This window comes from Helianthus annuus, chromosome 6 (assembly GCF_002127325.2).
Source record: "Helianthus annuus cultivar XRQ/B chromosome 6, HanXRQr2.0-SUNRISE, whole genome shotgun sequence".
In the NCBI taxonomy this organism is placed as follows: Eukaryota; Viridiplantae; Streptophyta; class Magnoliopsida; order Asterales; family Asteraceae; genus Helianthus; species Helianthus annuus.
This window is the reverse complement of record NC_035438.2, coordinates 123,942,938-123,954,955: the sequence shown is the minus strand read 5'-3', so window position 1 is coordinate 123,954,955 and position 12,018 is coordinate 123,942,938.

Below are 12,018 nucleotides of genomic sequence, written 5' to 3'. Positions count from 1 at the left end.
GTATGTTCATTTAGTCCATACTTAGTACATTCACATCACATCACATGCTTACATTTGGTATAACATTTGGTTTGTAAAAACGGGACTTATATACATTCATTAACATTAGCTACGCCGCTCGGTAGTAAGTAATGGTACCATAGGACTTGACAAATCCCGTTCCTGACATCCTGGGTTGGTTTCGATGAAAGGAATGACTGAATCCGAAAACATTTTACTTTGATAACCTTTACTCTAAGGTTATCCTGCTGTCTCAAGGCTTGAATGTAATGCGTTAACTTACCACATAAATGTTTGTATCAATAAAACAAGCTTTTACTTGGCAAAACATAACTTTTTGATTTATTCAAAATACTTTGTTTTGTTCCTTTTTACTTATGGTTAAGTATTCTCATTTTGTTACTTACCATACATAACTTTTGTTTACACTTAACTACATGACTACATTTTGGGTTTTAAACATATGACAATGGTTAGACAAGAACATTTGATGGTTGGTTTAAACATGGACTTTATACATTGGTGGTTTATGTGGGTAAGTGGTTTGTTTAATGACTTAAGTAACAATATGTGTGTAGTAGGATACAAGCATGGTGGATACGCAGCTGGTACTTCCTATATATAAGTGCTTGTATTGTATTACATGTCATAGTGTTATTTAAATCATTTAGTTTGGACTTATACATTTTTACACAAATAACACATTTTCTCAAGACTTCGTTTTACCAAAAACAACTTGTTTTATACAACTTATTTTTACTTGGTTATTCTTTTAACCATACGTTATTCTTCTATTTATACATATCATTTGATTTCATCGCTTTTCAAATGATTTACAAAACAAAACATTTTACAAGATTCATGACTAACTTTTATTAAACACTTTTCTTAAACTTAAGTCATGAATCCTATTTTCATAAAACCTATGTTACTCATAGACATTTTTATGCTGACGTACCTATTTTCACATGTGTTTCAGGAGCTAATGCATAGAATGATGATCGTGACACGCTAGGGTGGACTCGGGCCTTAGTGACATAAAACAGAGCTAGACTTAGTTTAATGACGTTATGTATTCTTTATTTCAGTAGTTTTAAGACAATGCAACATGTTGGTTCTTGTTTTGAACGATGTATTCCACCCTTGGGTGATGAATAAAATATTATTTTAATTACCTTGGTTGTTGAACAATAATTCTGTTACAACACTCCCCGACGTTTCCGCCACGATTTGATGTTTTACGTGGTCGGGGTGTGACAGAAGAGTTGGTATCAGAGCCAATGGTTATAGGGAATTAGGTTATTAGTAATGCTTTGACCTAGACTATAACCTTTCTAGGACTCCAACACAAGTTGTCTTGTGTTTAGATCTTAAAACATGCACTTCACCTATCCTTAGGTGATCACCAAAACAAGAACCCAGTTTTCTAAAACGATTTTTTTGAAAAACAATCCTCTGTTTTCAAATGATTTATTATATGGTTTTGAACCCTTTTGATTTTTTTTCAAATTGATTTTGGAAATTTATCATTTGTTTTAATGATTCTTTTGGCCTTGTGCCTTCCAAGTTTTCAAAAATCTCGTCAAAGTTTTGGGTTCTAAATAATGTGAACACGTGCAAACTGGAAGGGTGAATGCCTGTACCCTGGGGTTTCTGTCTAAGGCTAGAGTGTTCGTACAAATCCACATAATCGGACCAGTCACTCATACCTGGGAACTCCTGGGGTGAATGTTCACTTATAGGCGAGCATGTCTTCTCTAAGCATTATTTATGGACCCATTTACTTTGATTAGTCACTGTGTGTCATTTGTTTGCTTTGTGATACGGACGAATGACCACCATCCTTGCTTTGTTGATTTTGTTTCGTCTCGTTCTTTTCATCTAATCATCTCACTCGTTTCCTCTCGTGTTTTCCTCTTTTTAGCATGCCTCCTCGACGCGAAAATCACCTACCGAATGCCGAACTGGCAGAAATCATCGCACAGCATATGGCTGCTGCATTCCCGAATCTTATTGCTCAGTTTAACCAAGCCAACATCAACCAGAACGCTCCTTGTAACTTCAAGAGCTTCAATTCGGCTAAACCACTCAAGTTCAGTGGTACTGAGGGGGCAACTGGGCTCCTTCAATGGTTTGAGAGCATTGAGAATACTTTTCGTCATGTTCAGTGTCCTGATAATCGCAAAGTTGAGTTTGCTTCTGTGTTTTTCAAAAGAGGGCGTTGACATGGTGGAATGGGGTTATGAGAGATCGAGGTGCTGAAGTCGCTTTAGCACAGTCATGGGCTGAATTGAGGACTCTCATGATGAGTGAGTTTTGTCCTCGTCATGAACTACGAGCGCTGGAAAGGGAGTTTGACGATCTAAAGCAGTTTAGTGGCGAGCACCGGGCATATACTGACAGGTACGAAGAGTTGAGTTTGTCATGCCCAACGATGGTTACCCCACTTGATAAGGCTATCGAAAGATACATCGATGGTCTACCTGACTCTGTGCAAGACATAGTTACCGGTAGTAAGCCTACCACTGTTCGTCAGGCAATCGAACTATCTGCAACGTTGACTGAGTCGCAGATTCGAAAGGGTAAGTTGCATAGAAAGGGTGACAAGAAGGGTAAGAAGCAGGAGTCTGACAAGAAGGAGAGCAAGAAAGGTAAAAGCAAGAAGGGGAGTGATGCAGGTTCCTCAAAGGGTTCTAGGAAGCGGAAGGCTTCCCAAAACTTTGCCGTTACTACGCAGACGAATCAGCCTGCGCAACCTCTTGCCAAGAAACCATACTTTGGCAATGCACCTCTATGCAAGAAGTGTAACGGACATCATCAACCACACCACCAGTGCCATCAATGCACTAACTGCGGAAGACCTGGTCATCTTGCTGCTACATGCCGCATTCCTGCCAATCTGAATCGGGCAGCTCAGAACCCGGCTCAACAAGTTGCTCAGCCTTTTGCTCAACAACAAGGTCAAGCAAAACGACCTCACTTCCCACTAGGTTCTTGTTACAACTGTGGGGATCTGACCGACTACCGTAATCAGTGTCCAAGATTGGTGAATGCGAACCCGGTTCAAGCTCAGGCTCGTGGACGAGCTTTTAACATGAATGCTGTTGAGGCGCAAGCAGACAACGAGGTGGTGAACACTACGTTCTTTGTTAATAATCCACCTGCGTCTGTTCTTTTTGATTCAGGGGCCGATAAGAGTTTTGTGTCGTTATCTTTTGAGCCCTTGCTTCGCGTGTCTAGAACGAAACTAGGTAAGCCTTTGACTGTTGAAGTTGCGAGTGGTGGACCCGTTGTTCTTGATTCTGTTCTTTGCAACTGCCAGTTGAACCTTAACGACCACCTCTTTCCTATTGACCTCACGCCTATGCAACTTGGAAGCTTCGACATTATTGTGGGTATGGATTGGTTAGCCAAGCATCGCGCAGAGGTAGTTTGCTTTGAGAAGATCGTTCGTGTGCCGCATTCATCAGGTGAGATACTACAGGTTCGTGGTGAGAAACCTGTTAGTAGCCTCAAGCCTATGTCTTGTTTTCAAGCTCGGAAGTATCTGCGAAAGAACTATGTGGCCTTCTTGGCACATGTTACAGCAGATAAAGACCAAGGTAAGTGTATGCAAGATATTCCTGTTGTTCGGGATTATCCGGAGTTGTTTCCTGAAGAGTTACCTGGTCTACCCCCAGCACGCCAAGTCGAGTTTCGTATTGATCTTGTACCTGGTGCAAATCCTATTGCCAGAGCTCCATATCGGCTTGCACCGTTTGAGATGCAAGAGCTATCTAAGCAGCTTCAGGAGCTTTCTGACAAAGGTTTTATTCGTCCCAGTTTTTCACCTTGGGGTGCTCCCGTTCTTTTTGTCAAGAAGAAGGATGGATCCTTCAGAATGTGTATCGATTATCGTGAGCTGAATAAGCTTACCATCAAGAATCGATATCCCCTACCTCGCATTGATGATCTCTTTGACCAGTTACAGGGTGCTACTTGCTTTTCGAAGATCGACCTTCGTTCTGGGTATCATCAACTTCGTGTGCATGAAGAAGATATTCCCAAAACAACATTTCGCACTCGATATGGGCATTATGAGTTCACAGTCATGCCATTCGGTTTGACCAATGCTCCTGCTGTTTCCATGGACTTGATGAATAGGGTCTGCAAGCCTTATTTGGATAAGTTCATCATCGTTTTTATTGATGATATCTTGATTTACTCTAAGACGCGAGCTGATCACGAGCAACATCTTCGTCTTACTCTGGAACTCCTAAAAAAGAGCAACTTTTTGCCAAGTTCTCCAAGTGTGAATTTTGGCTTAAGGAAGTTCAATTTTTGGGGCATATTGTCAACGAACAAGGTATTCATGTAGATCCCTCCAAGATCAGTGCGATTAAGGATTGGGATACGCCTACTACTCCTACATAGGTTCGTTCTTTTCTTGGTCTCGCGGGTTATTACCGTCGCTTCATCGAGAACTTCTCAAAGATTGCAGTTCCTCTAACTGCTCTAACTCAGAAGAACAAACCCTTTGAATGGGGTTCTAAGCAAGAAGAAGCGTTTCAGACCTTGAAGCAGAAGCTTTGTGTTGCACCTATTCTAACTTTGCCTGAGGGCAATGATGACTTTGTCGTTTACTGTGATGCATCGAAATTGGGTCTTGGCTGTGTTCTGATGCAAAGGAACAAAGTCATAGCCTATGCATCAAGGAAATTGAAGGTACATGAGAGAAACTACACCACTCATGATCTTGAGTTAGGTGCAGTTGTCTTCGCTCTCAAAATCTGGAGACACTATTTGTACGGTACAAAATGTGTGGTTTTCACTGACCACAAAAGTCTTCAGCATATCTTCAATCAGAAAGAACTCAACATGAGGCAAAGACGTTGGGTCGAACTCCTAAACGACTATGATTGCGAAATTCGCTACTATCCTGGTAAAGCGAATGTTGTGGCTGACGCATTAAGTCGTAAGGAACGTACTGTGCTTCATTGTGTTCGTGTTCAATCTGCTATTCAAGCTCGATCTGATATCCAAGCACGCATTACTCAGGCTCAACAGGCTTGTGTTTCACAAAACTTGATGGGTAAGGAATTACCCTATCACATTAAGCCTGACCTTGTGCTGAAGGAAGATGGATCGTATTATTTCATGGACCGTTTGTGGGTCCCAAGCCAAGATGATCTTCGCACTTTGCTTATGGATGAGGCCCATAAGTCTCGTTATTCTATTCATCCTGGCTCAGACAAAATGTATAAGGATCTTTGTACTCAGTATTGGTGGCCTGGTATGAAGAAAGACATTGCCTTGTACGTTTCAAAGTGCCTTACTTGTCTCAAGGTCAAGGCTGAACACCAACATCCTTATGGTCTTTTGGAGCAACCAGAGATCCCAGTTTGGAAATGGGAAAACATTGCTATGGATCTCATTACTAAACTTCCGCGCACTAAGAAAGGTCATGATGCCATCTGGGTAGTTGTTGATCGTCTTACAAAGTCAGCGCATTTTCTGCCGACCTATGAGAATCTATCTGCTGAAGATCTGGCCAAAATCTACGTGGATGAAATTGTATCTCGACATGGTGTTCCTTTGAACATTATTTCTGATAGGGATGCTCGTTTGTCTTCTCGATTTTGGAGAACCATGCAATCTGCTATGGGGACCCAACTCAATCTGAGCACAACCTATCATCCACAAACAGATGGCCAAACTGAAAGAACACTCCAGACCTTGGAAGATATGCTTAGAGCTTGTGTGATCGATTTTGGTGGTAGTTGGGATTCACATCTTCCATTGATTGAATTCTCCTACAACAGTAGCTATCACTCCAGCATCAACATGGCTCCTTTTGAGGCTCTCTATGGTCGAAAATATCGTTCACCAGTCTGCTAGAATGAAATAGGTGAGGCTCAGCTTACTGGACCTGACCTCATTCTAAGGACAACTGACAAGGTTAAGAAAGTTCGTGATAACTTACAGGCAGCTCGAAGCCGTCAAAAGAGTTACGCGGACCGACGACGCAAGCCCTTAGAATTCCAAGTTGGTGATCGTGTATTACTTAAGGTCTCACCTTGGAAAGGTGTGATCAGATTTGGAAAGAAAGGAAAACTTGCACCTAGATATGTTGGACCATTCAAGATCATCGAAAGAATCGGCAAGGTAGCCTACAGACTTGCATTACCTCCTAAACTTGGAAATGTTCATCCTACTTTCCACGTATCCAATCTCAAAAAGTATTTAGCTGATGAGAACCTCCACATACCGCTTGACGAAATCCGTGTTGATAAAACACTACATTTTGTTGAGAAACCTTTGGAAATTATGAATCGTGAAGTCAAATGGCTTAAACGCAAGCGCATTCCGTTGGTTAAAGTTCGCTGGGAATCTAAACGTGGACCTGAGTTTACTTGGGAACGTGAAGATCAAATGAAGGCGAAGTATCCACATCTTTTCCCATGAGTTTCCTCTAAACAAATTTTGGGACGAAATTTCCACAAGTAGGGGAGACTGTGACATCTGTGCTTGTAATCATTGTAAACAGTTCAGTTATCAATGAAATAAAGTTATTTGATCCCAATGTTTGTTTATTTGTGTTTGATGTTTTTCATGTTTTGGCTTTTATTTGATTTCAAACTCTATATCGCTTCTAGAGAATTATACGCAAACTGGTGCGAAAACGTAATCAGTTATACGCGACAAATACTCCGGAACATCAATTTATTCTTGACATACCTTAAATAACCTTTACATAACTTAGAAATAAGTTTTAAAAGGTTTGGTATGCCGAAATCAAGTTATTTCGCTTACAGGGACTAAAATTGACAAACTGCGAAAGTATGCCGATTTGAACTGTAACGAACATTCCGGAACATGCCCATAAGTTAAACACACCCTAAATATCCTTTACATAGCTTAGAAATAGGCTTTGAGGGGTTCGGTGTGCTAAAACAAACTTTTGGGTCATTCAGGGACTAAAAGCGTCAAAAAGTGCATAAGTTTGCATTTTCGCGCATAACTTACGTTCTGAATACATCCGGACATCCAAAAATTTATGTAATCATTAAAATATTATGTTTAAGTGATTAAGTTGTCAAAAATCCATTCGTCGCGCGATTTGGACCGTTTTTGCGTCCGTTACGACTTCCGTCGTAATTAACCGAACAACGCAATCGTACGGCCAAACGAACCGACATCGGACATATTTTTGAGCATGTTTCAAGTTCCCTATACTTTTACTTCATTTTAGATCCTTAAAATGGGGTTAACGGGGTTTAAACGTGCCAAAACGCATCAAAAATCAAGTTCGGAGTCACAGGGGCCTGTTCTGCCATTTTGTAAAAGTTTCTGCCAGCACCAGAGGTCCTTACGGACCGTAAGGGACCTCATACGGTCCGTAAGCCACCTTCAGACCAGCAGAATGCAGAAACATTGAACCTGGTCCTTTCCACTTGTTCCCATGGTTTTTAACCCCTGATTTTCATTCTATGGGCTGGTATTTGGGTACCCCTTGTATGGCAAAACCATGTGCCCACTTGTATGGCCAAGATTGAAGCTCGATTATCGAGAAACGATCCTAACGGTTGTGCCATTCCTATAAATACCCACCTTGTCTTGCTCATTTCCTCACATTTGATCTGATTTTTTCTCTAAGTGGTTGTGTTCTACACTTCCTACCTGAGATTACTTGGAATCAAACCTTGCGGGGACCTTCTGTAAGTATTCTTTCGTGTTTATCGTTCGTTTTAACGTTAATGTCAAACTGCGTTTGACTTTCTGCATTGACCAGTTAATGGTCAACGCGAAGTTCGTTTGAACTTCATAACGTGAGCGTAATCACGATGGTTATACTCCCTAGTGACTATACCTACTGATTACCACGTTATCTAGGCTCAGTGACGAGTCGTAGTTTCGGCCAAAATGCGTTTTCTTGCGTATTTTGTAACCAAACTACTCTAGGGTATTAAAACCGTTTGTTTTAATACCAAACCTGTTTTCTAACATTACTAAACATGTTCTAGCATGTTTAGCTCGTCGCTTTTAGATTTGTGCTTGTTTAGGGTCATAAAGGTAAGCGATCTAATCAATCGCTTATGCTTACGAACCCGACCCATTTGGTCGATCATTAGGATCCAACCAAACACTTTAGGTGACCATAGTTGTATAGGGAATAACCTTCCGAGGTTATACCTTATGGTTACGACGTTTAAGTAGTTGTATGATAAGTAGTTCTTATGCCTTAGGTAAATTACCAAAATACCCTTTTTGCGCCAAAATTCATTTTAAGCCTATGTAACATAATTTTTGACATCTAAACTGATTTAGAAACAATATTAAGCATGTCAAGGCATATCTTGCTTGTCATAGGGCTAGTTAGGCATTCCGAACGCGTTTTACGCAAACGACTCGTTAAAGTAGCATAAGCTACCTAAGCGGGCGTAACGGGTCAAAAGCACTTAGAATAGGTTTCGTTTTAGTATATAGGCTTTTTTAAACCATATTATACAAGTTCCCATACTTATTTGGTTTGCGAACCCTCGTACTACCCGTTCCTCCGATAGGTCCGTTTATTAATGTAGATACCTATATAGGTGCCGTTTGATTCCGTGATCTTCTAGCATTGCTTGGTGGTTATCCTACGACTTCTAAGCAATCTCAAGTGAGTACATAGTCCCCTCTTTTACTGTTTTTCAAACGTTTTGGGGTGAAACACATGTGCCTACTTGTTACTTTCATGCTTTTCATGTTTTCATATCATATACTTGTTATTTTCATTAGTACACTATTAGTACATGATTTCATTATGTTTTGCTATGTATGTTTACTTAGCATGCTAGCACATTGTTTTACATTACATTTCTTTTGCTATGTGTGTTTACTTAGCATGCTAGCACATTGTTTTACATTACATTTCTTTTGCTATGTATGTTTACTTAACATGCTAGCACATTGTTTTACATGACTTTTCTGCTTTGTATGTTAACTTAGCATACTTAGTACATTTGATTTACATTTACCTTTTCATGTTATGTATGTTCATTTAGTCCATACTTAGTACATTCACATCACATCACATGCTTACATTCGGTATAACATTTGGTTTGTAAAAACGGGACTTATATACATTCATTAACATTAGCTACGCCGCTCGGTAGTAAGTAATGGTACCATAGGACTTGACAAATCCCGTTCCTGACATCCTGGGTTGGTTTGGATGAAAGGAATGACTGAATCCGAAAACATTTTACTTTGATAACCTTTACTCTAAGGTTATCTTGCTGTCTCAAGGCTTGAATGTAATGCGTTAACTTACCACATAAACGTTTGTATCAATAAAACAAGCTTGTACTTGGCAAAACATAACTTTTTGATTCATTCAAAATACTTTGTTTTGTTCCTTTTTACTTATGGTTAAGTATTCTCATTTTGTTACTTACCATACATAACTTTTGTTTACACTTAACTACATGACTACATTTTGGGTTTTAAACATATGACAATGGTTTAGACAAGAACGTTTGATGGTTGGTTTAAACATGGACTTTATACATTGGTGGTTTATGTGGGTAAGTGGTTTGTTTAATGACTTAAGTAACGATATGTGTGTAGTAGGATACAAGCATGGTGGATACGCCGCTGGTACTTCCTATATATAAGTGCTTGTATTGTATTACATGTCATAGCGTTATTTAAATCATTTAGTTTGGACTTATACATTTTTACACAAATAACACATTTTCACAAGACTTCGTTTTACCAAAAACAACTTGTTTTATACAACTTATTTTTACTTGGTTATTCTTTTAACCATACGTTATTCTTCTATTTATACATATCATTTGATTTCATCGCTTTTCAAATGATTTACAAAACAAAACATTTTACAAGATTCATGACTAACTTTTATTAAACACTTTTCTTAAACTTAAGTCATGAATCCTATTTTCAAAAAACCTATGTTACTCACAGGCATTTTTATGCTGACGTACCTATTTTCACATGTGTTTCGGGAGCTAATGCATAGGATGATGATCGTGACACGCTAGGGTGGACTCGGGCCTTAGTGACATAAAACAGAGCTAGACTTAGTTTAATGACGTTATGTATTCTTTATTTCATTACTTTTAAGACAATGCAACATGTTGGTTCTTGTTTTGAACGATGTGTTCCACCCTTGGGTGATGAATAAAATATTATTTTAATTACCTTGGTTGTGGAACAATAATTCTGCTACAACACTCCCTAACGTTTCCGCCACGATTTGATGTTTTACGTGGTCGGGGTGTGACATCCCTTCTCATTGCAAAACTGGTACATTTTGTTGTTTTTGAATTCCGTTCCATTGTCACTACGAATTCTCCGGATTGGCAGCTTATACACCGTTTCCATCTTCTTGAACAGCACCATCAACGACTCAAAAGTTTGATCTTTTCTGTTGGTACATCCGTCTGTCGACTACGTCTTGTATCGAGTATTGTAGTGTATAGGTTAGAACAGGGCACGAAATCCAAGAAACATATGTTAGAGGTGCTTTCGCCCATGTGTTAAAGGCATGATTTCGCTTTTGTGTCAAAGCCAGATTTCGCTCATAGGTCAATTATGAGGTTTCGCTTATATGTCATGTATGTAAGAGCGAAATCTGAGTTGCTATATATAGGATTGTAAGAGCAAAATCATGATAGAGAAATAGGTGTTTTCTTCTGGTAATCCACGAAGTGCTGCCGAAGTGTTGTCATAGCTTGTAAGCGTTATCAAGATCAATACAACAATAGTTAAAAGTGAATCCAGCTGAAATTGCACCAAAGCATTAGTTTCCGCCTCTTGGTTTGGATAGGAATTCTTCTGATCGACTCAATCAGGGCCGAAAATGATCCTACATTTTCTTTCTAAGCACACGACCCACGAGAATCTTGTAAAGTCATCAGTCACCACCAAGCAGTACAAGTCTCCACTGATGCTCTTTACATTGACAGGCCCGAAGAGATCCATGTGTAATCTCTCAAGAGGTAACCTGATCGAATTGAGTATTTTCGGTGGGTGTGACTTCCGAGTCTGCTTCCCTTTTTTACACGCTACACAATCATCATTCAAATGAAAATTCTTTAAGTTCACACCTTCTACCAAATCATTGTGTACTAAAAAATTCATTTTACGAACATGAATGTGGCCCATCTTACGATGCCATTATTGACCCCTTTTCAGTTGCTTTTGATTTTGACACAAAACATTGTTTTTGATGAGTTGTTGGTGTTGCGACGCTCATATCAAGAATATATAAATCGTTCTCCCGTGGAGCGCGCAACAACACCATCTCATCAGGGATTTTAAACCCCGGTTTTAAAACCACACACTCTGTTTTTGTGAAATGTACACTGAAAGACTTATCACATATTTGCGAAATGCTAAGTAAATTGTTTTCCAATTCTACGATATAGTTCACTTTCTCGAATGAGATGACACCATTCGTCAATGTTCCCTGTCCAACAATTCTGCCGCCTTGATTTCCGGCGAAGCCCACATAACTTCCATTTATTGATTTGACGTCGTAAAGAAGAGCTAGCGTTCCTGTCATATGTCTTGATGCACCACTATCCATGATCCACTTTCAAATGATAGACCTGGGCAGCCCCTGCAAACATCAAGTCAACTTATTCAAACAATGACGCCCATGATTTCTTAACCTCAGAAACATTGCCAAACACTACATCACACTTTTCATCAGTTTTAGGAAAGTTAAATGTGACATTTGGAACATCATCTTTCACAACTGGTTTTACTTTGTTGTTAATCGGGGGAAACTCAGCAAGAAATTTATCTAGTTCAGATTCAAACTCGACAACATCATCTTTTAAAACCTTTGTTTCATTTTTTAAAGCATTTTTCATCTTTTTCACCTCGACAGATGGTTTCGACTTCGCAACCCATGATTGGTTCTCAAAAATTTTTGTTTTAGGATAAATTTTTGAAGTCTTGCGAGACTTGGAAGATTCGCCAACCTCGAAGGTCGATTTTGGCTTATCCTCGGACTTCAAAGAT